This window comes from Trichosurus vulpecula, chromosome 2 (assembly GCF_011100635.1).
Source record: "Trichosurus vulpecula isolate mTriVul1 chromosome 2, mTriVul1.pri, whole genome shotgun sequence".
NCBI lineage: Eukaryota > Metazoa > Chordata > Mammalia > Diprotodontia > Phalangeridae > Trichosurus > Trichosurus vulpecula.
Window position 1 is genome coordinate 8,653,786 of NC_050574.1, and position 25,207 is coordinate 8,678,992.

At 43.4% G+C, this 25,207-nt stretch overlaps 1 pseudogene; it reads right to left on the reverse strand.

Annotated features, from left to right (window-relative positions):
* Positions 1-9,463: 9,463 nt before the first annotated feature.
* On the reverse strand, positions 9,464-24,684 carry LOC118836190 (annotated as a pseudogene).
* Positions 24,685-25,207: the final 523 nt, after the last annotated feature.

Consider the following 25,207-nt stretch of genomic DNA (forward strand, 5'->3'; position numbering starts at 1 on the left):
GCCAGACAAGTTAAATTGATGATGAAAATTGGACAGTTGCCCAAGAAACAATATAGTGTGGTTATTGTGCCTATTCCTGAATACATCATTGGAATAGACATTTTGAAGGGTATGACCTTAAATTTACCTGAAGGGAAATACCAATTTGCTGTGAGGAAAATAGGCATTAATGCAGTCTTAGTGGGGAAAATCAAGATGGATCCAATCACTTTGCCCGAACCTTCTGAAGTAATTACTTTGAGGCAATATCGTGTGCCAGGTGGGCAAGATGAAATTGCCAACACTATAAGAGAATGTGTTGAGGCAGGAGTGTTAGTCCCTACAACTACTCAATGGAACAACCCTGTCTGGCCAGTCCGAAAGTCAGATGGGACATGGAGGATGACAGTAGATTATAGACAGCTGAACAAAGTGACTCCTCCCTTGTATGCTGCTGTCCCAGACACAGTTACTTTAATAGAGAGAATACAAAAACGTGAAGGGACTTGGTATGCAGTTATTGATTTGGCCAATGCCTTCTTTACGATCCCAATAGACCCCAAGCATGGAACCAGTTTGCTTTTACTTGGCAAGGCCGACAGTATACATTTACACGCCTGCCACAAGGATATATTCATAGCCCAACTATTCACCACAGGATTGTAGCTGAGCATTTGGATGAATTAAAGCTACCTGGTGTACAGCTTACACATTACATAGATGACATCATGATACAGGGAAAGAATATAAAAGAAGTGGAGGAGAGTTCAGCATTATTAACTGACCATATGAAAAGCAAAGGATGGGAAATCAACCCCGCAAAGGTTCAGGGGCCAGCTCAAACTGTAAAATTCTTGGGGATACAGTGGAATAGAGGACTGCGAGAAATTCTCCCACAAGCTCGACAAAAAATTCAGGATTTTCCCACCCCTACTAATAAGAAAGAGGCCCAAAAGTTCATAGGGCTATTTGGTTATTGGAGACACCACATCCCACATTTGGGACAGATTTTAAAACCCTTGTATAAAGTCACCAGAAAGAAATATGAATTCGATTGGGGCCTTGAACAAAGTAGAGCTTTTGAGGAAGCAAAGGCTGCTATACAATTAGCCCTGGACTTATGGCCTATGCAAAATTGGCCAGTGGAGTTACAAGTGACTGTACAAGATGACTATGCAAATTGGAGTCTGTGGCAAAAACAACAGAGCCAAAGTGTACCTTTAGGCTTTTGGTCAAGGAAACTGCCCTCATCTGGAGTGCAGTATACACCTTTTGAGAAGCAGCTGTTAGCTGCATATTGGGCTTTAGTAGAAACTGAGCAACTAACCCTGGGTCATGAAGTGATATTAAGGCCTGGAATTCCAATTATGACTTGGGTAATGAGTACCCCAGCTTCTCACAGAATTGGACATGCACAAGAGGCGAGCATAATCAAATGGAAGTGGTATATTCAGAATAGGTCCAGAGCAGGCAAAAGTGGAGTTTCTGCTTTACATGAATCGGTGGCGAACATTGGCACTGAGAGAAATGAAAAACCCATTGAATCTAAGCAACAGATGGTGCCATCCTTAGTGAAATGGAATAATGGGTATGATGGACTAAGTGTAGAACAGAAGAAACACGCTTGGTTTACTGACGGGACAGCAAAATATTTAGGACAGAAGAGACATTGGAAAGCAGTAGCCTATAACTACTGTACTAGGCAAACTCTGGAAAGTTCTGGGATAGGGGGAAGTAGCCAATATGCTGAACTGATGGCAGTACATCAGGCCATCAGAATGGAGAAGGGAGGACAGTGTCATATATTTACTGATTCATGGGCGGTAGCTAATGGATTAGCTACTTGGATGCCTATATGGAGGAATCAGAATTGGGAGATTCATGGCAAACAAGTTTGGGGTAAAGAGTTATGGGAAAATATATGGGACATGTCTTTGGTTACGGATTTGTCAGTTTTTCATGTTGATGCTCACGCGACCCTGACCACACCAGAGCGTGAGTACAATGCACACGCGGATCGACTAGCAAAGATTGCCACTGAATGTATTGTCCCTACTCCAACTCCAACTGATGACTCAGCCTTAGCAAGATGGGTCCACCAGACCGCCGGCCATTTAGGGGTCCAGGCCACCCACCGATGGGCACAGGATCGGGGTATCAGTATCTCTCATGCGTTGTTAAAACAAATAACAGAGGGGTGTTGTATATGCCAATTAGAAAAAGAACGAACTCTTCCTAGGATAGTAACTGGAGAAATAGCAAGGGGAAAAGTTCCAGCCCAAATTTGGCAGATAGATTATATTGTCCCACTACCCCAGGATAAAGGATGTAAATATGTATGTACGTGTGTTGACACCTATTCAGGTGTACTAGTGGCTTGTCCTTATAAGGACGCAACTCAGAAAAACACCTGTAAAACCCTAGATATTGTAAGTTTATACTATGGAACCCCAATGCAGATTCAAAGTGACAATGGGTCACATTTCAAGGGCAAAGAAGTGAAAAGATATTGTGTGTTGAACAATATATAATGGATATATCATATTCCATATTACCCACAAGCATCTGGGCTGATTGAAAGAATGAATGGATTGTTGAAAGAACAGCTGAGAAAATTAAGCTCTAATAATTCATATCGACATTGAAAGGATAATTTGTCTATTGCCTTACGTAATTTGAATAATAGGCCCTTAGGGGGGAGTACACCTCTAGCCAGAATGATGACCCCAAATTTGCAGATTAGAGAATAGCAAACACGTGAGATCCAAAATATTGAATTTTGGACTGTGAGGGAAGATGTCCCCCTACCATGTCCAGGAACACCTGGTTCGGCAGGATACGATTTACATTGTATAGAGAATTTTAGGTTGAATAGGAAAGAGATAAGAAAAACCCCTACTGGAGTATGTATGAGAATCCCCAAGAATCATTTTGGACAGATATTACCTAAACTAGGATTAGCAGCTCAAGGAGTACATGTATTGGCTGGAGTGATAGATTCGAATTATCAAAAAGAAATTGTTGTGACACTCCAGAATTTGGGTGAAAAACCTGTACAATTTGGTAGGAATGATAGGATAGTTCAAGTGATTATTATCCCCTGTGAAAAAATACCCTTTGTGAAAACTGACCCTCCTCCCAAAATAACTACTAGAGGGGCAAAAGGGGCTTGCTCCATTGATAGAATAAAGTTGGGAGCTAAGGTATGGGTAAAACGGAAGCCAGATGATATTCCAAAGGCTGCAGAGGTCATAGACCATGGGAAGAACAACACTGTAACAGTTGTCTATTCAGGGGAAGATAATTACCAAATCGTGCCCCTGAACCATATATTTTACCGTGAATAGGGCTATAATATTAGATTCACGGACCCCACAGGTATGGCTGATGCTGGTAATTGACACAAGCCACTCAGAGGGAAGGTGACTTTGTGTGATTAACGGATGAAAGCTTGTACATCTGGGGAAAGTCTGGGAGGACAATCCTAGTCTATCTAGGATGGGATCCTCCTGGTTTCCCTTGTACATCTGGGGAAAGGCTGGGAGGACAATCCTGGTCTCCATCTAGGGTGGGATCTTCTTGGCTTAGTTTCCTCATTGTGTTCCGTTTAAAAAGAAACATTTCCCATCTGAGTTTGGCTCTGATATTGGATCTCTGCATAACTGAAATTTCAACTAAACTGGAGATGATTTTATTTAAAGGATAATAGCCCATACTTGCGTACTCTTTTTGTTCTCTGTTTTAGTTAACCTTGTCGCTAGTTCTGTCTCCTGCAGGTTTAAGCACCCTGCAGTTTCTGGTGACTGCCTAAGTACGTAGCATTCTTGGAATTCCTGCCAGCTCGCTAAAGAACTGAACTCTGGAATGGGACTCTTTGGGGCAGGGACACCTCTACATCCAATTTCAGCAAGAAGAAGCTATGGAAAATGAGACCTTCAACCATTACCCCAAGATTTTGAGCCCCAATTGTTTGAGGGGGGGAATGATGATAGTGTTCTGTGTACTTATTTTGTGTTATCCTTGCTATATTGTTTTATTGTTATGATATTATTGATCCTATGTAATGGATACGAAGATCTAGGGGTGGACATTTGAATTATTAATAATTATTTTGGGAGGATTGAATGAAGAGATCATCTGGCTGGTATCTAGGGGTGGATCACATTTGAATCGTAAACCAATATTTGGGAATGTCACTGAATGACATGTTTTGGTTTATTGTGAATGATGTTTTAGTTTCCTGCATAATTGGATCACAATGTTCTAGGATATATAATTTAATTTGAATTATGATTGGATTGTGCATCCTAGAACATTGTGAGGGGTGGAGTGTAGCCAGAATGGACTTTGTTTTCTTTGAATGACTCAACTTGCCTCGTTGAGCTTTCCTGGACGCTGGGGCTTGCTCTTCCGGGGCAGGACCAGAGCTTCCTGTGTGATGAGTCGTGGGGCTGGCTGAGGGGAAGTGTGTTAACGTGGTCTACGCTAGGGGGAAGGGCCAAGTCAAGAACCAATCGGCCCTGGTCGTTCAGGCGGCGCTTGATGATGTCAAAAACTCTATAAGAGGGGAGAGGACGGCTTGAAGATCCTCCTTTCCTTTTCCGGTTGGAGCCAGAGACACCTACAGCCGAAGCTGAGCTGCCGGTAGCAGAGCTGACTAGAGGCTAGTGGGTAATCTTCTTACCGTAGAGGGGAAGCATATATACGATTTTGCCTTATACCATCTCGCTTCTCTGTGGCCTCCTGGTTACTCTTATAAGGCGGACTTATTGGGCCTGGAAGCTTTTGATGAAAATATCAAAATGGGGACGCTGGTTTGTGGGCTTGTTATTGTGGAGTGTAAATACATGCTTTAGTTCTCCTGCCTTCTGCCTAGAGAATTCCTTATATCCTGCGGTTCCGGACCTTTTAGGCACATATGAGATTCTCTTTGAAATCATAAATTCTGCCTTCCTAATATACTAAGTCACCCTGTGTTCACCTCCATTGGCACCCTCCTTGGAAAACAAAGCTTGGTGCACCACAGACACTGTTATAAGGAACATAGAATCGCCATTGGGAAAAATCCCCAATTGGAGTGTCTTACCAGACCAGGCTCTGAAATGTTGGTACATGCCTGCCACCTGCTGGCCTGTCTAGTTACTACCTTGAAGATCTTTTCTCATGAAGTCATTTAATAGTTTCTTCTCTGACCTATTGGACATTTTCGATGTGTCCTGTGATTTGGCCCTGAGTGGGTTTCATCGTGGGAAAGAGCATCCCGGTGTTGTTTCAGCCAAATGATTGGTCATAAGTGCCACTAACAAGGAAGTGGGTAAACAGAGGGTTGAGGACTTGGCTGGCATTCCTACCAAGGATGAGGGCACAGAGGCTACAGGGAGCTGAAGGTGGTGCTACTGTGCATTGGAGGGTGGGTAGTGGGTAAGGTGAGGAAGAATGAGGTGCAGCCTCCCCTCTTCAGCCCAGATCTCTACCTTTCCAAGGATTATTGCCTTTTCCCCCTTGTATGTCCTGCCTTCTCCTGTGCCCTAGAGCATTTAAATTATCCATTTACTTTTCCTGATGTCAAGACATAATCTGCCTCTTTACAGCTTCCACCCCATTATTGCAGTGTGTACCCTCTGAGTTGAGATGGAGTTCTCTCCATCCCTCTCCCTCACTATGGCCTTTCAAGTACTGGAAGAAACAAATCATGTCCCCACTAAGTCTCATCTCCTTCAGAGACAACAGCCCCATTCTCTTCACCAGTCCCACAGAGCATGAACCTAACACCCTTCTCTGTTCTATTTCCTCACCTGTAGACACCCATCGACCACAAATATCCTCCTTTATTTGTGGCACCCCCCTAGGTCTGAACACAGTGCCCCAGAATTGGTATGCCTAGGGCAAAGTGCAATAGGACTGGGATGTGCCTTTGGATGGGTATAGAAACTAAAAGGTGGGGTTAAAGGGAGTGGGATGACATGGGATATAGACAATAATAACCCATGACTCAAACCTGACACTTACATGAGACTCTCCTCATTGGTGGAACACATCAGCTTCTTCCTAGAGTCTTTCTCTCCCTAAAGAAAGCCTGGAACTGCCTTTGGTCTGTCAAACATGGATGCTTTTTGAAGACAAAGAAACATGTCTTCTGTACATTTTTTTCTGGAGAGCCAATTGTTAAACATTCATAAATGTACTACTGGGGAGGGGAGATGGAAAGAGAGTTTTACAAATCCATTTTGTTGTAACTACCCAGGGCACAGAGAGAACATTTATATTAAGAAACTACCCAGGCAGTTTATCAGCACTTAGTGAAAATTTTCACATGGTGAAAATAGGAATGGGTTAAAAACTCTGCTCACCACATTATATTAATACTACTACACTTTAGTAAGGAACCAATTTCATTACCAAAATGAAATATGGTCCTTTATTTCATTTCAAGGAAGTAGAGACACATAATTTAGACTTCTCTCCCCAAAGAGTTTGTATCACACAAAGGTTTGTAACACAACTACAGAATCAGTCCATCAATAAGCATTTTTTTTCCCATGGAAAGATTATATTCTTTTATTGGTTTCTTTTTGTCACATGGGTTCAGGTTCAGTTTTCAATAATAAAATTCAATAAATTTAATTCCTTAATCATAAAAACTTGCTTTACACATTATTTACATGTTTCCAAAGTCTACAGCTGAACACAATATCATGAGGTCTTGATTGGCTCTACACATGGTACCATCACACAGAATGCGAAGGTCTAACCAAAGGACATACATTCAAAGATCAAGTTGTAGATGTGCACAGTGTTTTGGGCACTGTTTGTAAAGTTCATATCTGCCTCTCAAAGACAGGAATTCTTTTTTTAAAGCTTTATTTTTTTAATTTTTGGAGGAGGGAAGGCAGGGCAATTGGGGTTAAGTGACTTGTCCAAGGTCACACAGCTAGTAAATGTGTCAAGTGTCTGAGGTTGGATTTGAACTCAGGTCCTCCCAACTCCAGGGCTGCCCTGAAAACAGGAATTCTTAAGCTTTTGTCACGATATGTAGTAATTTGCTATCAGAACTCAAAACAGCTTCCTAATTTCATAACCTGGTAATGAGAAATCTGTAAGAAATTGGAGAACACAACCAGAACTCAACTAATTGAAATATCCAACTTCCTGCTGTGCTCCAAGTTATTGCCATAAGTGATTTAATTTGGATATTTTACCACTGCAGGGATTGTTAAAAAAAAATTTTTAAATGCCTTTAATTGCCCAGGAAGATAATTAAATAATACGTTTATTTAAATTGTGTTTCCTTTTGGGAGCATAGAAAGGATAACTCATTCTGATTTTGATGGGAAAAATAACTAGTAATTAAAAGCCAATGCTAGAAAACAAACAAAAGAAAATTACACTACCTGTACAGTCCAGCTCACACGTATGAGATTTTGGACATCCATATCTAAGCTCAAAGTCACAAGCAATCTCTTTAGTCCTTTGAGTATATTCAAGGAATATACAAACTACTCAGGTCACAGCTTAATCCTTTATTTTAGATGCAAGACATACAGTTCTTAAGCAATGGAAAGAGTAGAAGAAAATAGAGCAGGCTCATGACTTTCATCAATTTAAGCTACATCATTTTAATGCTACATTGCACGTAATAGGTTTGACTATTACTGTATTCAACTTAATATGCAATGCACCGTTATATTAATTCCCTTCACCTTGGTATGTTCCTTTAAGTTTTTTTTCCTTTAAAATCAAATATAACATATCCAGCTTTCCTCTAAGTCAAACAGGAATGTTACAATCTGGAACCTGGAACACAGCATTGGAACACTGATCTACAATTCATCAGCAAAGGGTCAGTAAGAGGTATGCTGTAACTTCAATCAAGACAAAACTTTCAGCAATAAATTAATATTTTAAAAACCCAGAGTGTTTCAACATATAAATAACATGAAGTGCAAAGTAATATCACAACCAAATTTCAGTTGTTAAAGGATTTTATTTCAAGTGTGTTTTCAAATCATACGTGGGGATTTCATTACCCGTAGCTGAAAAACATTTATTCTTCATAGCTTCAGAGCTTGATGGACAACTACAGACCATGCTCTCTGAATCCAGTCTTCAACTACTACTTTACAGGCTTCTGAAACCTAGATTTTAAATAATAACCCTATTCCAAATGCACAATTCCAATGCAAATATTGTACACTTGTAGACAGGTGCTCCCCAAAACTTACATCGCAAATCCAAACAGCGATTTATGCCTAATTTAAGAGCAGGAGTGAGGGAAGAGGCAAGGATTAAATACCTAAAAAATGGATAGTCATAGATATAAAAATAAAATGGAACGAGTGCTATTTTTCTCTCAAGAAACAAAAAACCTAAGCCCAATCTTTTTGTAGACTCGGTAAATATTTAACTCCCTGCGGAGGCTTCGATCCCTAAAAAAAATCCAACTAATGCCATATAAAAACCGTTTATAGCTCCATTCATAGGAACTTAAATATGCTACTCCAAGGAGGGAAGAATTCTGAAGATGTTGGATCACTTCTGGAGGAGATCACCAGCTGTCTTGAACTTTCCTCGCTTGCTATTCATAAACGGACAGTTAGACACTTTAGATCTAATGTGAACACTGGGAGCTGTGTAAAACCAAACTACCCCCCAAACAAGAAGAGACCAAAGCTGTTCTTTCTAGTCTCAGGGAACTTACTATCCCTTCATTTCTCAAACTATTGCTGGACAACCACTTCCTTTTGGAAAACATTTTAGGAATTTTTCAATTTTTCCTTTCCAAAGTAGCAAAACATTTTTGTCCCTGACCATCACAGTCCATACCATAAACAAGCACACCAGGCCAAGCTGACCCAGCTGGTTCATAATGCAGTAAGGGACAGGAATGGACTGACATCTGATGACAGGTGAAATTCCCTCTTTACTCCAAAGGTGCCTGCTTATAACATGTAAGCAACACATGAAACTGTTAGGCTGGAGAGTTCTCAAACTTAGAATGCTTCCACTTCATAGAGAGTCAATCCAATATTCTTAAAACTTAAAATTTTGGTCACTAGGAAAAAACCCACCAAACCCTGCCTCTCCCCTCCCTCCCTCAAAGTCCCCCAACAAGAACCAAACAGCTTCAATCATTCCTTCTGTGCCCTCCCCACAAAAATAGGGAAGAGACTGAGGCTGAAGCCTTTGAGAAGCCTAGATTTCAGACTTGGATAGAGTTATTTTCTCAAAGCTGTGGGTCTATATAGTTCCTTCTCCAATACTTCCCATTTATAAATTTACTTTTATACTCACAATTGCATGCATACGCACACATACACACACACACACACTCGCTCTCAAGTCAGACACTTTTTTGAGTTTGTCGATAAATTATGAGAAGGATTGTGAACTGGGTGTATACAAATTGATCACAGGTGCTTGTAAACATCAGAATCCCTTGGGTCCTTTCCTCCAAAAGCTTGAATTCAAGCAGTGCGATCAATGATCACTTTCCCAAACCCTGCTCACGGGCAGAGAAAAAGTCCTCATAACTGACGTTTAGGTGTGAAGGCAAAGAGATAATCTCAGTCAATCTAACGTGCGGGGGAAGATATCCTAATGTGCTGTCCGCAGGACCAAACTTCAATACTAAATCGGGGTCAGGGAAACCATTCAAACTAATAAGTAAATTGTCTAAAACATTCACTCCGTCTGTGGGTCTTTTGCTGCTGAGCTACTAACTGGCAAGAGCCTCGAGCAGCTCTCACAATATCTGCTCTTCCATCTTCTGGAGACAGCGCCTTCACTGATGATTGGCAGTTTAAAACTCGATCTTCCTTGCCATTGCTATTCACAAACTCCGGTGAGCATGTGGGACAATCTAAGCCGTTTGAAAACTTCATCCATCAGTCTGGAATCATTCCTTTTGAAAATACCGTGGTGGTCATGGACGCCGATGTAGGAAATGCCCACGACCATGCGCCGCACCACGAGGCTCGCAATGTCCGAGAAGCTGGGCTCCTCCTCCTCTGTAACCACTAAGCCCATGTGTACCGACAACTTGTTCAGCGATCTGCCGTCCGAGTGCCAGCGGCCGCGCCGGTGGCAGTGGTGATGGTGCCAGTGGCGGTGGTTCCTGCCTGGGGCCTGGGGCTTGCGGCTTGCGGAGGGTAAGCGGGACCGCGGAAGATGCGACGCGGCAGCACCGCCGCCAGGTTCAGTTCCAGGTTCGGAAGGGAATGCGGAGCCAGGACACAAGCGTGCGGTGGAGGGAGAGCAGCGCGTGCCGCACTCGCCACACCAGCTCGTACAACCCGGTCAAGCTCGCGGAACTCGGGGGCCGTCAGTCGCCGCTGCCCCGGGCCCTCCTCCCCTCCCGCTCTCGACCCCGCCGCCATCTTCCCCCTCCACCTTCTCCCTCAATAAGCATTTATTAAGCACCTACTGTATGCCAAACTCTGCTAAACCCTGGGAATACTACGAAAGGGGAAAAGGCAGTCCCTGCCATCAAAGAGCTCCTAGTCTATTGAGAAGACCACAGCTGAGGAACTATTTACAAACGACATCTAAAGGACACAACGGAGATAATTAACAGAAAGAAGCCACTACAATTGGGGGGGGGCGGTGCATCATGAAAGGCATTTTGTAGGAGAGGGGGGTTTAGGTTGGACTCGAACAAAGAAAGAGAAGCCAGAAGAGGGTTTAGGTAAAAGAGTGTCCAAGGCAGGAGGAACACACAGTGACGATGCCCAGAGCCAAGAGATGGAGTCACTCTTTCAAGGAACAATGAGTTGTATATATGGCAGAGAATAATGTGTAAGCAGGCTGTTGAGGTGTGTGGGGGGGGAGCAGATTAGGTTATGAAGGGATTTGAATGGCAGAGGATTCCGTATTGGATCCTGGGGTTGATAGAGCTTCTGGGTGGGTTGGTTAGTTGGTTGGTTGGTTTTAGCGGGGCAGTGATATTATGGGCCAACTTTGGTGGCTGAATGGAGGATGGATTGAACTGGGGAGAGGCCTGAGACAGGCACGTACACCAGCAGACCATTGCAACAGTTCAAATACATGAGGGCTTGCACCAGGGTGAAGGAGAGGGAAGGGATTGAGAAAAGGCCCCTGGATTTGGTAATTAAGGGATCATTGGCAATTTGGAGGGAGCAGTTTTGATGGAATGATGAGACTGAAAGCTAGAGTGTAGGCAGTTAAGAAGAATGGGCATTCGGGTTAGTAAAGGCACCTATGACAGGTGGCCTGCATTAGCAGGCTGGTACAGTAGTCCAGGCCTGAGGTGGTGAGGGCATGCACCTGAATTGAATGACTTATGGAGAAACAGCAAAAAGGCTGTTGTCACTGGATCACAGAGTGTGAGGAGGAGGGAGGCAGTGAGCTAGCTATAAAAAATACTGTAAAGGCAGGCAAAGTAATGACTAACAGCCTCTGTGGGTAGGTTCACTTACTTGGTAGTATACTTTCCAGAGATGTACATGTTGATAATGAGGTAGATACATTCATTGCCAGAGCTAGCTTACTGTTGGGAGGCTCCGAAGGAAAGTATTAACTACCAAACTGAAGGTCTACAGAGCTGTGGTGCTGACCTCATTGCTGTATGCCCGTGAAACCTGGACAGTCTACCAGCACCATGCCAGGAAACTGAATCGCTTCCATTTGAATTGTGTGAGTAAGATTCTGAAAATCACCTGGCAGGATAAGGTACCAGATACTGCGGTCCTTACTCAAACTAAACTGCCAAGCATTCAAACTCTACTGCAGAGAGTACAACTCTGATGGGCTGGCCCTGTTTGAATGCCAAATGTATGCATGACAAAAAGACTCTTTTATGGAGAATTCACACAGGGCATGTGCTCACATGGTAGTCAGAAGAAGCATACAAGGATACTCTCAGGGTCTCTCTTAAGAAATTTGGAATCGATTGTGTAAAATGGGAGCACTGACACAGGACCTCCCAGCATGGCATGCCCACATCAGAGAAGTTGCTGTGCTCCATGAGCAAAGCAAAATTGAAGTAGCTCAACAGAAAGGCAAGTTACCCAAATCTAGAAAATCCATCCCAAATGTTACCATGGACTATTTGTGCCCAACCTGTGGTAGAACCTTCCAAACTCGTATTGGTCTGATCAGCCACAGTCGGACACACTGTAACTTGACTCTAACATAGTAATGTCATTTTGGTCCTCTTCGAGAATAAAGGACAACAACCAACAGCTTTTTAATTTTAAAATAACATTTTTAAAAAATTCCTGAGGCTACCTTCTGCCTCCTTGAGGAAAAGCTTATTGCTGAATTAGGAATTAGATCTCTTCATATCTTTACCAAAGGAAGTTAGGGATTGTAAGAGAGGGAGAGCATTCCAGAGATGGCAGGACACCCATGCAAGGGTGCAGAGATGGGAGGTAGAGCACAGTCAACAAGGCAAATTAAGGCTAACGAGGCTGGTCTATAACGTATGATGAGGATCTACAAGGAGTAAAGCCAGAAAGGAAGGTGAGGATTAGGTGTCAGGAGTGGGGAAGCTGTGGCCTTGAGGCCACATATGGCCTTCTAGATCCTTAAGTGCAGTCTTTTGACTGAATCCAAATTTTACATCCTTTAGCATTTGTTCTGTAAAATTTGGATTTAGCCAAAAGGCTGCAGTTAAGGATCTGGAAGGCTGCATGTGGCCTCAAGGCCACAGCTTCCCCACCCCTGGATTAGGTCTTGAAGGGCCTAAAATAATGAAAAGAGATGGGTTATATTTGCTCCTAGATGTTTGGGGAAGCCATTGGGATTTGTTGAGTAGGGGAGTGATATGGTTAAAACTGCACTCTAAGGAAAGTACTTTGGCATCTTTGTGAAGAGAGTGGAGTATAGAGAGATGAGTGATGGAGAACAGATTTTCTTACAATAATCCAATATAATGGTAACCAGAGCTTAAACTAGGTTTGTGGCCTGTGAGTAGAGAGAAGGGGATAAATGTGCAGAGTGGGATGGATAAAAACAAAAGCAAAATTTGACAACTTATTGGATATGAGAGGCTGAAAGGGAATGAATGGAAGTATGGGGCTACCCTTAACAGAGGTAGGGAAATTTTGTATAATAGTAAGTTTAGGGGGCAATATGAATGGTGTTTTAGACATGTTGAGTTTGAAATGCCTACAGGACATCCAGTTGGAAATGTCCATAAAACAATTGCTGTAGAACTGAAGCTCTGAGGGACAAGAGCTGAATATACAGATCTGGAATTCATCTACATAGAGACGATAATTCAGCCACCTTCATGGCCATTGGAACAAATTGCTCTCATCCACCCATTCTGCCAGGGGAAGTCTTCACATGTTTGGGGTGGACATCCCCCTAATTCACTGATGGATTTCAGACCTGTTGGTTACTCTCAATTTGATTTAGTCTGGTCTTACTAGGGTATGGCTGCTGTACATGCTACAGCTTCCTGGAGTCATAGGTGAGAGTAAGATATAAGAAGACTGGAAAGGAAGGAAGGGGCCAGGTTATGAAGGGCTTTAAAAGCTGAGCCAAGGATTTCATCTTTGATCCTGGAGCCACTGAAATTTGTCAAATAGGATCAGAATATGTTTAGAACATATGTGAACTCCTTCTAGCTTGGCATGAAACCATTAGATGTCTTGATCTATGTCTGGCCACTCCTTAAAAAGCAGAATTATCTGAATGGAAAGGAGATACAAAAGAAAATACTTCTTTAAAAACTGGAGTTGGGTAATTGGAAACTAATGACTCCATAAGATTAAGGAACAATAAAACAAAGTCAAAAAATAAAAAAATCGAAGAAAATGTGAAATATCTCATAAGAAAAAGACCTGACCTAGAAAATAGATGAAAGAGAGATAATTTAAGAATTGTTGAACTACTTAAAAGCTATAATCAAAAAAGAAACTAGCTGTCATATTGCAAGAAATTATAAAGAAAACTAACCAGATATCTTAGAATCAGAGGGTAAAAGAAAGAATCCACCAATCATCTCCTGAACGATCCCAAAATAAAAACTCCCAGGAATAATATAGCCAAATTCCAGAGCTCCCAGGACAAGGAGAAAATGTTGCAAATAGCCAGAAAGAGGCCATTCAAATATCATGGAACTGAAATCAGTATTACATAAGATTTAGTCACTTCCATGTTAAAGGAATGGAAAATTTGGAATATGATATTCCGGAGGGGAAAGGAGCTAGGATTACAACCAAGAATCACCTACCCATCAAAACTGAGTATAATTCTTCGATGGGAAAAAGAGAATTCAAAGAAATAGAGGACTTTCAAGCATTCCTGATGGAAAGACTAGAGCTCAAAAGCAAATTTGACTTTTAAATACAAGACTACAAAGAAACAGAAAAGGATAAACAGGAAAGATAAATCATAAGAAATTCAATAGGGTTAAACGATTCATGTTCCTTCCGGGGAAGATGATACTTGTAACTCCCAAGAACATTCTCTGTATTAGGGCAGTTAGGAGTATACACAGACAGAGGGCAAAGGGTGTGAGTTGAATATGATGGTATGATAGCTAAGGGGTGAGAAAGAGGAATGCACTGGGAGAAAGGGGAAAGGGAGATGCAGAATGGGGTAAATTATCTCACATAAAAGAAGTGTGAAAGGAAGAGTTTCTACAGTGGAGGGGAAGATGGAACGTTGGGTGGGAGGGCTTAAGGTGGGGAGCTGTTGCAACAACCCAGCTAGCAGCTGCTGTGGGGGGGGGGGGTGTAAAACCAACAACAACCAGCTCACAGAAGGCTGCTAACACAGGTTCTTTTGATCTGCTTTACTAAGGAAAACAACATTAAGGGGTTGACAAGTTTACTTTAATCCAGCATACAAATACCATTTATTTAGTTTAGGGGAAAAAGCCAGCACCCTGAACTTCAGAGTAAATACAAACAAATTACAAACATAGACAGACAGACCAAATGCAATTCATAGTTACCAACATCTGAGTTCAGCCAGGGAGCTCATAACAACGGCTGGCCCAGAGTCACGCGCACAACCACTGCTGTGGATCAGAGCTCCAGAAAAGGAGAAAGCCAACCTCTGGTTTTATATCTTTTTCAGGGTCAAGGGTGAGTCACACATACAACTTACCCACATGACCTAAAATGCGACTTAAACCCATGTGGTCTACAAGCCTCTGATGTCACAAACATGTCACTCAAACCCATGTAAACTAGGCTTTTCCTTGAGGCAAGGAGGTCGTTAAGGACTCCTAATTTAATCAAGGAAATAAAGACCAAACTCTTCAAGGGCACTTGGTTGAATTAAGTGCTAAGAGCCCATTTTGATTGCCAATACACTCCACCCTTTTCCAGGCTCCATGGCCTAATCTAAATTAATTGACCATGGATCCTGGAATAAATAAAAGCATTATTCATTGTTTCAACAATCCAGCTAGCAGCTGCTGTGGGGGTGTAAAACCAACAACAACCAGCTCTCAGAGTACTGCAAGCCCAGGTTCTTTTGATCTGCTTTACTAAGGAAAGCAACATTAAGGGGTTAACAAGCTTACTTTAATCCAGCATACAAATATCATTCACTTAGTTCAGGGGAAAAAAGCCAGCACCCTGAACTTCAGAGCAAATACAAACAAATTACAAACATCAACAGACAGACCTTTTCTGATTCAAATCCCAATTCATAGTTACCAGAGTTTAACGAAGTCCCAACATCCAGGTTTACAAGCTGGAGGGCTCTTAGCTACAGCTGCCCGGAGTCTCCACATTAGGACACCACCAAGAGTGAGATCCCTAAGCAAATGGCTCTGTCTTCCCTTTTTATGCAGTTTCAGATGTCATCAAATGTCATCTGATCAACCAGAACTTAGGCTCCTTCGATTGGCTCTGGTGTTAGCACCTCCCTTCACTGGCCCCACCTTAGTTACCAATTCACACCCACATAGGCTTAGCACCTAATAGGGGTTTGGGCCTGGGGCTTAGCACCTAGTAAGGCTTGATCAAAGACACTTAATTAATCATTTCAAAACAGTAAGAAAATCCCAACTTATTTGATTTTACAGGGGCTCTCATTGGAATTGGCTCAAAGAGAGAGTAACATACACATTTAGTTGGGTATAAAACTCTATCTCTCCCTATAGGAAAGTGGGAAGGGAAGTAGATAAGAGAAACGGAGGGCAGGACCGATAGAAGGGAGGGCTGTTTGGGGAAAATGGTAGTCAGTGTTGTGCCGAAAAAAGCGAGCAAGACGGATATGAATTTAGGTGTGGATTTATTGAAGCGCGACTGCTCGGAGTAATTACTCAAATCGAACAGCCAGGAGTAAGGGAAGAGAAAGAATATTTTAAGGGAAAGAACACAATTAGATTTCCATGGAGATGGGGACACAAACAGTGGGACAAGCTGAGGCAGTATTATTTCCATGGAGAAGGGAACACAAACAGTGGGGTCCGTGAGGATGGGAGTACAAACAGTGGGGTTCATGGAGATGGGAGTAAAAACAGTAGGGTGAGCTGGGGCAAAATGGAGAAACTGGAGGGGGGGGCAAGGCATAATATTCCCCACTTTCTTTTCAAAGTGTGTCAATTCCTTGACACATTCTCAGGGGATCTGTCACAAGAATCAGGGGGATTGGGATTTGCAAATCTGCAATGGAGATCCCTAATCAATAGCAGTTTAACAGAGTTTATGCGGGACTTGACAAATTGCAGAAAACGATTAATGAGGCAGGGGCCCACAACCAGAGCTATAGTGAAGAGGAGGAGGGGGCCAGCCAGGGTCGTCACCAGGGTAGTGAGCCAAGGGGATCTATAGAACAGGGACTGGTACCAGTTCTCAGAGTTTGCTAGCTCCTTTTGTCTGTTGGCAATATTTTGACCTACCAACCTCAGACTTTCCTGCACCACCCCAGAGTTGTTAGCATAGAAACAACAAGCCTCTCCCGGGGCCACACATAGGCCACCCTGCTTGAGAAAAGAAGGTCAAGGCCACTGCGGTTCTGGAGGGCCACCTCCGCCAACGAGTCCACTTGTTTTTCTAGGACTGAGATGGACTGCTCTATGTGGGAGAGGTCAGTGTTTACCTGTGCACTTAAGGCCTTATAGTTGAGATTCCCTTTGACTAGGGCTGCTATTCCAGTGGTGGTGGAGCCTACAAGCCCCAGGCCCACTAAGATGGGGATGAGGAGTGGTATTGCTCGCCTTTGACAGTAACTTGGTTGCCCTTCGGGGAAAAATAGCGCTAGCCTTCCTCACCCAGGAGGAGGGAAACCCAGGGAATTATGGCCACCAAGATGCACAGGCGGCCCTCTGGGTGTTGTTGGTGTCTGAAGAACACAGTAGCAGAGACACACTGGGTAAGGCCATCGTGACATGCCCACCAGGCTCCTGGAGGGGCCAGGAAGTAGTCTGAGCTGGAGGCCTGAATCTCCTGAGTTTGTTTGCAAATGGATCCATACTGAGAACTGGAAAAAGTGGTGCTAGAAGATGTAAGGCAAAGACCTGTTCCCAGTATATCCCCAAGGGTGAGCCGTGGTTGGTTCCACTCGAAGTGGTTAGTTCCACTCGCAGTTCTCGTGTTGGAGGTAGGGGTGATGGAGGCATTTAGCGCCACCACTATACAGTAAGGAGACTGGGGCTTAACACAGATCCAACAATTTTTGCCCAGTATGTGGTTAGAGCTGTTAAGTGTCTTATGAACAGCCGATAAAAGAGCAAGCAAGGAAACCAGATAGGTATGGGGTTCCTGAGTAATAGGTGTTGGGGCAGGGATGGCTAGGATCCCTAATGGGCCAATGGGATGGGGACCTGGTAAAAGCTTCTTGGTCACAGTCAGGGTCACTGTCTCTCCCACATGTGGAAACCCCATGGTTACCCAAGGGATAATGAGTCCCAGTACCCGAGAGACTGGACCTCTCCAGGCTGGGTCCAAAGGGTTTAGGACAATAAGATCAAGTTTGGGGTGCCAGGGGTCAGACTTGATTATACAGATACAGAGTAATGGGTCCGAGGGTTGGTCAGAGCCCCTAATGCTGCCCAGTGGGACACACAGGGAGTCACTAAGGTCAGTTGAGGGGAGGTTGTAGGCCATGACACAAGGGTGGGCACATGTGGTTGGGCATCCTGAAGTAGAACAGAGCAGGTAGCCTGCGTCTGCTGATGGGGCCTCAAACGGACTCGGCTGGGGAAAAAGGGTATTGAGGGGGAGATATATGTCTTCATGACTTTGGAAAGTCCAGGACTTTTTGTTCCCCATGGGGATTGCAGGGACCGTGGAAGGAGTTAATAGGAAGATCAGGAAGGAGATCAGAACAGTCTTAGCTTTAAGGGGTTGTCAAGGGGCTCTGCCTTCCATTGTGCAGATGTAGCTGCTTTCACACGGCTGTGGTGGAGCCAGATAGGAATGGAGTTAACCTTGAATGCAGATAGGGTGGTCAGGATGACAGTGTAAGGGCCCTTCCACTTAGGCTCGAGACCAAAGGCTGTATGTTTTCGGACCAGGACAGAGTCCCCAGGCTGGAAGCAGTAGAGGTGGTCAGAAGTTGGAGTAGGCAGGACTTCCCGGACAGATTTATGAAGCTGAGACTGGGTATGTTGCAGACCCTGTAAGAACTTAGTGAGGGAAGCGTTAATAGGAGGGGGCTGCCCAAAAAGAATTTCAGAGGGGTCAAACCTAGTTTATTAGGGGTGCATCAGCTGCAGAGCAAGGTCAGAGGGAGTAGAGTGACCCAGTTCTCCTGGGTTTCCAGGACAAGTTTAGATAGAAACTCTTTAAGGGTGCGGTTTGCTCATTCAACCTGACCAGAGCTCTGGGGCCATGGGCACACCTTAAGATACTTTGGCAACAAAGCTGGGGCCATTATCTGAGCCAATGCTAGGGGGAAGACCGAAACGGGGGATCAATTCATTCAAGAGTTTCTTTACCACCATCGGGGTTATCTCTTTCTTCAGTAAAGACCAAAAGTCATTTAAAACCTGCAGCTGGTGGCTTGACTTCAGCAAAATCCATTTCCCAATGTTTCCCTGGTTGTGCTTCCCCGCAGCCCCACCCCCAGTGGAGCTGTCACTGCCTGCTTTGCACTCACTTGGGCGCAGGATTCGCATCTGGTGACTGTGCTGGTAAGGATGTTGTCTAGGTGGGGGATGTAATATCTGTCCCTGAGTAGCTTCCCCCCAGGGGTGTGATCTGATGGAGTCTTCCTGCCCAATCCTTCCCCAAGACCTCAGGAACAAAAGTTTGGCCGTCTCCCAAAACTCACCACCTGGACTCCTTCTCCCCCCGCTTTGTTTCTTTTGGCCTCGAAGGAATCATCCGAGGCCGAATAGGAGGGAGGAGGGGTGGCAGAGGGGAAGGGGTCTGAGACAAGAAGAAGGGGGGCAGCTTCCGAGAGGGGTGCTGCCCGGGCAGCGGCATCGGCTGCGCGGTTGCCAGTTGCTTCAGGGAAGTCGCCGAGTTGATGGCCAGGGCAGTGGACAAGAGAAACTTGAGAGGGGAGCCAAAGAGAGTCCAGGAGGGCGAGGATCTCCCCCCTGCCTCCGACTGTCCTACCGGAACATGTGAGGGGGCCCGTTCTTTGTAAATAAACAGAAGAATTCTGGGAATCAGGAAGGAGCTTGGCAGGGTTAAGGGCAGAAGACTTAGAAAGGGTAGGGCGGGGGCTGATCTGCCACAAAAAGATGAAAGGGCTTGGTGATGTCAGGGAGAGCAAATGCAGGGGCAGAGGCGAGGGCCCTTTTTAGGGGGTCAAGTGAGTTTTGTTCCCCCGGGGTCCAGACTAGAGCGCCAGACCCATCAGTAGAAGAGTAAAGGGGTTTAGCAAGGTCAGCAAACCCAAGGACCCAGAAGTTCACAGACCTGCTTCTTGGTAGTAGCAACAGCAATGTTTAGGATGGCCTGGATATGAGCTTAAGAGAGAGAGAGAGACAGAGAGAGAGAGAGAAAGAGAGAGAAAGCGAGAAGGAGAGAGAGAGAGAGAGAGAGAGAGAGAGAGAGAGAGATTTCCAGCCTCAAGACAGTGCCCAAGGTAGGAGACAGAGGTGCAACAGATCTGCACGGTAGCCGAGGGAATTTAAAAGAGACAGGAGAGAGTGAGTAGCTTGAAAACAACGGTCCGCAGTGGATGTAGCTAACAAGAGATCATTAACATACTGAATGAGGGAGCAAGAAGGATTAGATGTTGTGCCGAAAAAAGCAAGGGAGACCCGGATATAAATTTAGGTGTGGATTTATTGAAGCCCGCGACTGTTCGGAGTAATTACTCAAATTGAACAGCCCTGAGTAAAGGAAGAGAAAGAGTATTTCAAGGGAGAGAACACAATTAGATTTCCGTGGAGATGGGGACACAAACAGTGGGACAAGCTGAGGCAGGATTATTTCCGTGGAGAAGGGAACACCAACAGTGGGGTTCGTGGAGATGGGAGTAAAAACAGTAGAGTGAGCTGGGGCAAAATGGAGAAACTGGAGGGGGGTGCAAGGCATAACAGTCAGGAGCAAAACACTTGAGGATGGATAGGGTGAAAGGAGAGAGATTGAGATAAACAGGGAGGGAAATAGAGTTAGTAGTCATAACTGGAAAAAAATTACAGCAAGTTTTTCTGATAAAGATCCCATTTCTTACATATAGAGAGAACTGAGTCAAATTTATAAAAATAAAAGCCATTCCCCAATTGGTCAAAGGATATGAACAGGCCGTTTTTTAAAAAACTAATCAAAGCTATCTATAGTCATATAAAAATTATCTAAATCATTACAAGTTAAAATATCTCTGAGGTACCACCTCACACCTACAGATTGGCTAATATGACAGAAAAGGAAATAATGAATGTTGGAGGGAATGTGGGAAAATTGAGAAACTAATACACTGTTGGTGGACTTGTGAATTGATCCAACCATTCTAGAGAGCAATTTGGAACTATTCCCAAAGAGATAAAAAACTGCATACCCTTTGACCCAGCAATACCACTGTTAGGTCTGTATTCCAAAAAGATTTTTTAAAAAGGAAAAGGACCTATACTTACAAAAAAATTGATAGCAGCTCTTTTAGTGATGGTAAAGAATTGGAAATTGAGGGGACATCCACCAACTGGGGAATGGCTGAACAAGTTGTGGTGTATGCTTGTGATGGAATACTATTATGTTATAGGAGTGATAAGGGGGATAATTTCAGAAAAAAACCTGGTAAGACATATATGAACTGACAGAAAACTAGTGAGTAGAACCAAGAGAACACTGTACACGTAACAGCACTATTGTAGGATGATCAGCTGTGAATGACTTAACCGTTCTCAGCAATACAAAGATGCAAGAAAATTTCAAAGGATTTTATGATGAAAAATGCTTTCCGTCTCTGGAGAAAGAACCGATGGAGTCTGAATGCAAATGGAAGCATACTTTTTAAAACTTTATTTTTCTTGGGTTTTTTTGGGGGGGGAAAGGGGGACTGTGTTTTCTTTCATGTGACATATGGAAATGTGTTTTGCATGACTGCACATGTATAGCCTATATCAAATTGCTTGCCTTCTCAACGAGGAGAAGGGAGTGAGGGAGAAAATTTTGAACTCAAAAATTTTTTTAAAATGTTTAAAATTGTTTTTACATGTATTTGGGGAAAAATAAAATATTAAACATTTTTAAAAGAAAAACTGAAAATGGGAAGTGGGGAGGCATGATTAATTCCTGCACCCACGATGGAAAATGATTTGAGGAAGTGTGAGCTTCCGAGTTGACATCATCTTCCAGAATGAGTTTCTGCTCTTTGGAGGGGGGCGGATGCTTTTCACCGGAGAGAGGACCATTCTACACTTTGCAAAGGATGAATAATTTGTTCAATTCCTCTTCCTGATATTCAGTCATTTCCACGGTCTAGTTCTTTGGCTATTCCACGTTCCCTAGGTTCTTCACTTGCAACACTCTATTAGGGTCTTTCTCGGCCCGGGCTCCTGGGGCCACCGAGGCACACAAGGAGCCACTTTTCCGGGAGGGGAAGGGCTGGAGGCGCGCTGGCGCAGATTCAGAGCGCTACCGCTGGGCGTGCTGTCACTGGCAGGGCCTGACGTCAGGAGAACAGGTAGCCCCAGGCCAGAGGACAGGAGACCAGAGACTTGGCGGAGAAAGACCAGCAGGCGGGTTGGCCCTCTGATTGGTGGGCTGCGGTGGGCTTCTGACAACGCTGATTGGCCGAGTGATCACGGCCCTCCTTACTTCTGATGTGCGCCTGTGCGGCTTACTGGCCGCCATTCGGAGGCACAGCTTGAGGGCGCGTGTGCTGGTGAGTGGAGGGCCAGACGGTGGAGGGGAGCGCGTCCTTTGCGAGGCTGAAAGGTTGTGGTGGGTGGAGAAAAGCAGTTGAGGACTCTGAGAAGGACTTGGAGAGGGGTTCCGAGCCCAGCGGGGAGGCGGAACATGCGCAGTGACTTAAAAACCGGCAGTTAGCCCGAAGCTAAGTGAAGCAGCCTTGGGCTGGTGGCTGGGGCTGACTGAGCATGCGCGGGGTTCTCCCGGTCACGTGGTCTGCGGGGGACGCTTTGGCGGGAACGCCGAACTTTTGAAGCACAGACGTGTTTGTGCGCAGGTAAGATAGACATTAGACCATTTCGCTTGTCCAAAAGCCCCGGGTGTTTAGAAGACGACGTTGGAGACCCGTTAGCCGGTGAGCTGCCTGAGGGCAGGGACTGTCGTTGCTCTTTTTGTGTCCCTCCTGGCACTTAGTAGGTGCTTGATCTTAATTGACAGGTCAAAAGAGTTATAACTACAAAATCAGACACTTGGTAATTATAACTCATTCCGCCAGTCAATTGAGGGATACAAAAAAGCAGGGAAATGTTTAGCCATTCCCTAACTGATGTGAATCTGCTTTGTTGCCAAATCTAAGCTGTGACAAAAAGGGCTGCTATAAATATTTTGAAGTGTATGGAGTTTTTGTTTTTTTCCTCAGAAATGGCTTCCTTGGGGTATAAGCCCAACAATAGATTCTGGTTCAAAGGGTATGGAGATTTTAGCCACTTTATTTGCTTAATTCCAAATTGCTTTTCAAAGTGGTTGTACCATTTCACAGCTCCACCAACAATGCATTAGTGTGCCTATCTTCTCATACATTGCCTCCAACATTGACTGTTGACAGATTTTGATAATTTTTGACCATTTTCAATTCAAGTCTGGCTTCAGACACTTGCCATGTGACTCACTTAACCTTGTTTGCCTCAGTTTCCTCATCTGTGAAATGAACTGGAAAAGGAAATAGCAAACCATTCCAGGATCTTTGCCAAGAAAACCCCAGTTGGGGTCAGGAAGAGTTGGACGTGAGTGGGCATAAGGTGAAACCTTAGAATTGTTTTGTATTTCTCTTATTAGTGATTTGGAGCATTTTTTTCATGTCATTATGAATACTTTGCAGTTCTTCTTTTGAGAATTGTTTGTTCATATTCTTTGACCATTTACCTTTTGGGGAATGGCATTTAGTCTTACATGTATTTATTTATTTATTGTTTATATACATATTGGATACCAAACCCTTATCATTGAAATTTGATACAAAGTGTTTTTTTCCTCATTTTACCATTTCCCACCTAGATGCATTAATATTGCTTGTGCAGAAGCTTTCCAGTTTCAAGCAATCAAAGTTATCTCTTTTATCTGTTGTAATATCTCTTATCTCTTCTTTGCTTAAGACTACGTCTCCTACATAGAGCTATGAGAATTATATGATCTGTTTCTCTTGTGCTTTTTAATGGTATGATCTTTAATATTAAGGTCACATATCCATTTAGAATGTATTGTAGAGTGTGGTGTGAGCTGTTGATCTAAAACTAATTTCTACTAGACTGCTTTCCAGTTTTCCCAGTGGTTTTTTTAATCAAGCAGGGAGTTTTTCCCTAAGGAATTTTATGTTTTCCACTTTATCAAACACTAGGTTATCAAGTTCTGTTACTTTTGAATCTCCCTTGTCTAGACTGTTTCATTGAGTTCTCTGTGCTTTAACCAATACCAGATGGTTTTGATGATGGCTGCTTAATTTACTTTGGGGTCTGAAAGTGCTATTCCCCTTTGTCTTTGCTTCTTTTCATCATTTCCCTTGATATTTTAGACCTTTTGTTTTTTCAAAAGGAATTCTATTGTTATTTTAGCAAGCCCTGTAAAGTATCTCTTTGGTAATTTGATTGGTATAGCATTAAAAGTAAAAATTAATTTTTGTAGCATTGTCATTTTTATTATATGGCACATCCTATCCACAAACACTAAATATTCCTCCCATTTTGTGTGGTGTTCTTTAATTCTTTAAGGAGTGTTTTATAATTGAATCTATTCAAGTCTTTTTGTGCTTTGGGAGATTGATCCCAATATTTTATGCATTTTGTAGTTATTTTGAAAGTGATTTTTTCCATTATAGCTTCTTGTGTTTTGTTATTGTTATGTAGAAATGTTATTGATTTTAGAGGATTTATTGTGTAGCCTGCAACTTTGCTAAAGCTATTGTCTCAATTTTTTGTCTCATTCTTTGTAGATTCGCTGAGGTTTTCCAAGTATCATATCATATATCATTATCATATCGTATCATCAGCCTACAGGGATAATTTTATCTCTTCTTTACCTATCTTTGTTCCCTTAATTCCTTTCTCTTGTTCTACATATACTATTCAAGCCAGACCTTTGCTATAACATTTCTAGCTTGTATTGGTCTGATCAGCCACTGATGGGACATACTGAAACTTGACTCTAGCATAGTGATGTCTTTTTGGTCCTCCTCAAGACAGTTACCAGCCATTGCTAGCACTTCCAGTTAGGTGGTGCAGTGGAGAGTGCCAAGTCTAGCTAGAGTCAGGAAGACCTGAGTTCAAATCAGCCCTTAGACACTTACTAGCTGTGTGACTGGGGAAGTCACTTAACTCTACAGTTTTCCTGTAAAATGAGCTGGAGAAGTAAAAGACAAATCACTCTAGTATCTTTGCCAAAAAAAAAAACCCAAACAAACAAACCTAATCAGGGTTATGAAGAGTCAGTCATGACTAAAATGAGCAAACAACAAATAGACCTTCCAGAATTGCATCAAGTAAAAACAGATATTCTTGCTACATTCCTATATTTATTGGGGAAAGTTCTATCCTGGGCCATCTCCAGTCATCCTGGTATCAGGCCACTGGAACCAGATGGCTCTGGAGGAGAAAGTGAGGCTGGTGACCTTGCACAGCCCTCCCTCACTCAAATCAAAGTCACTGCAAGTCATGTCATCATTTCCCTGATGTCATGGTCCTCTTGGAGAACGAAGAATAAACACAGCAACAACAATC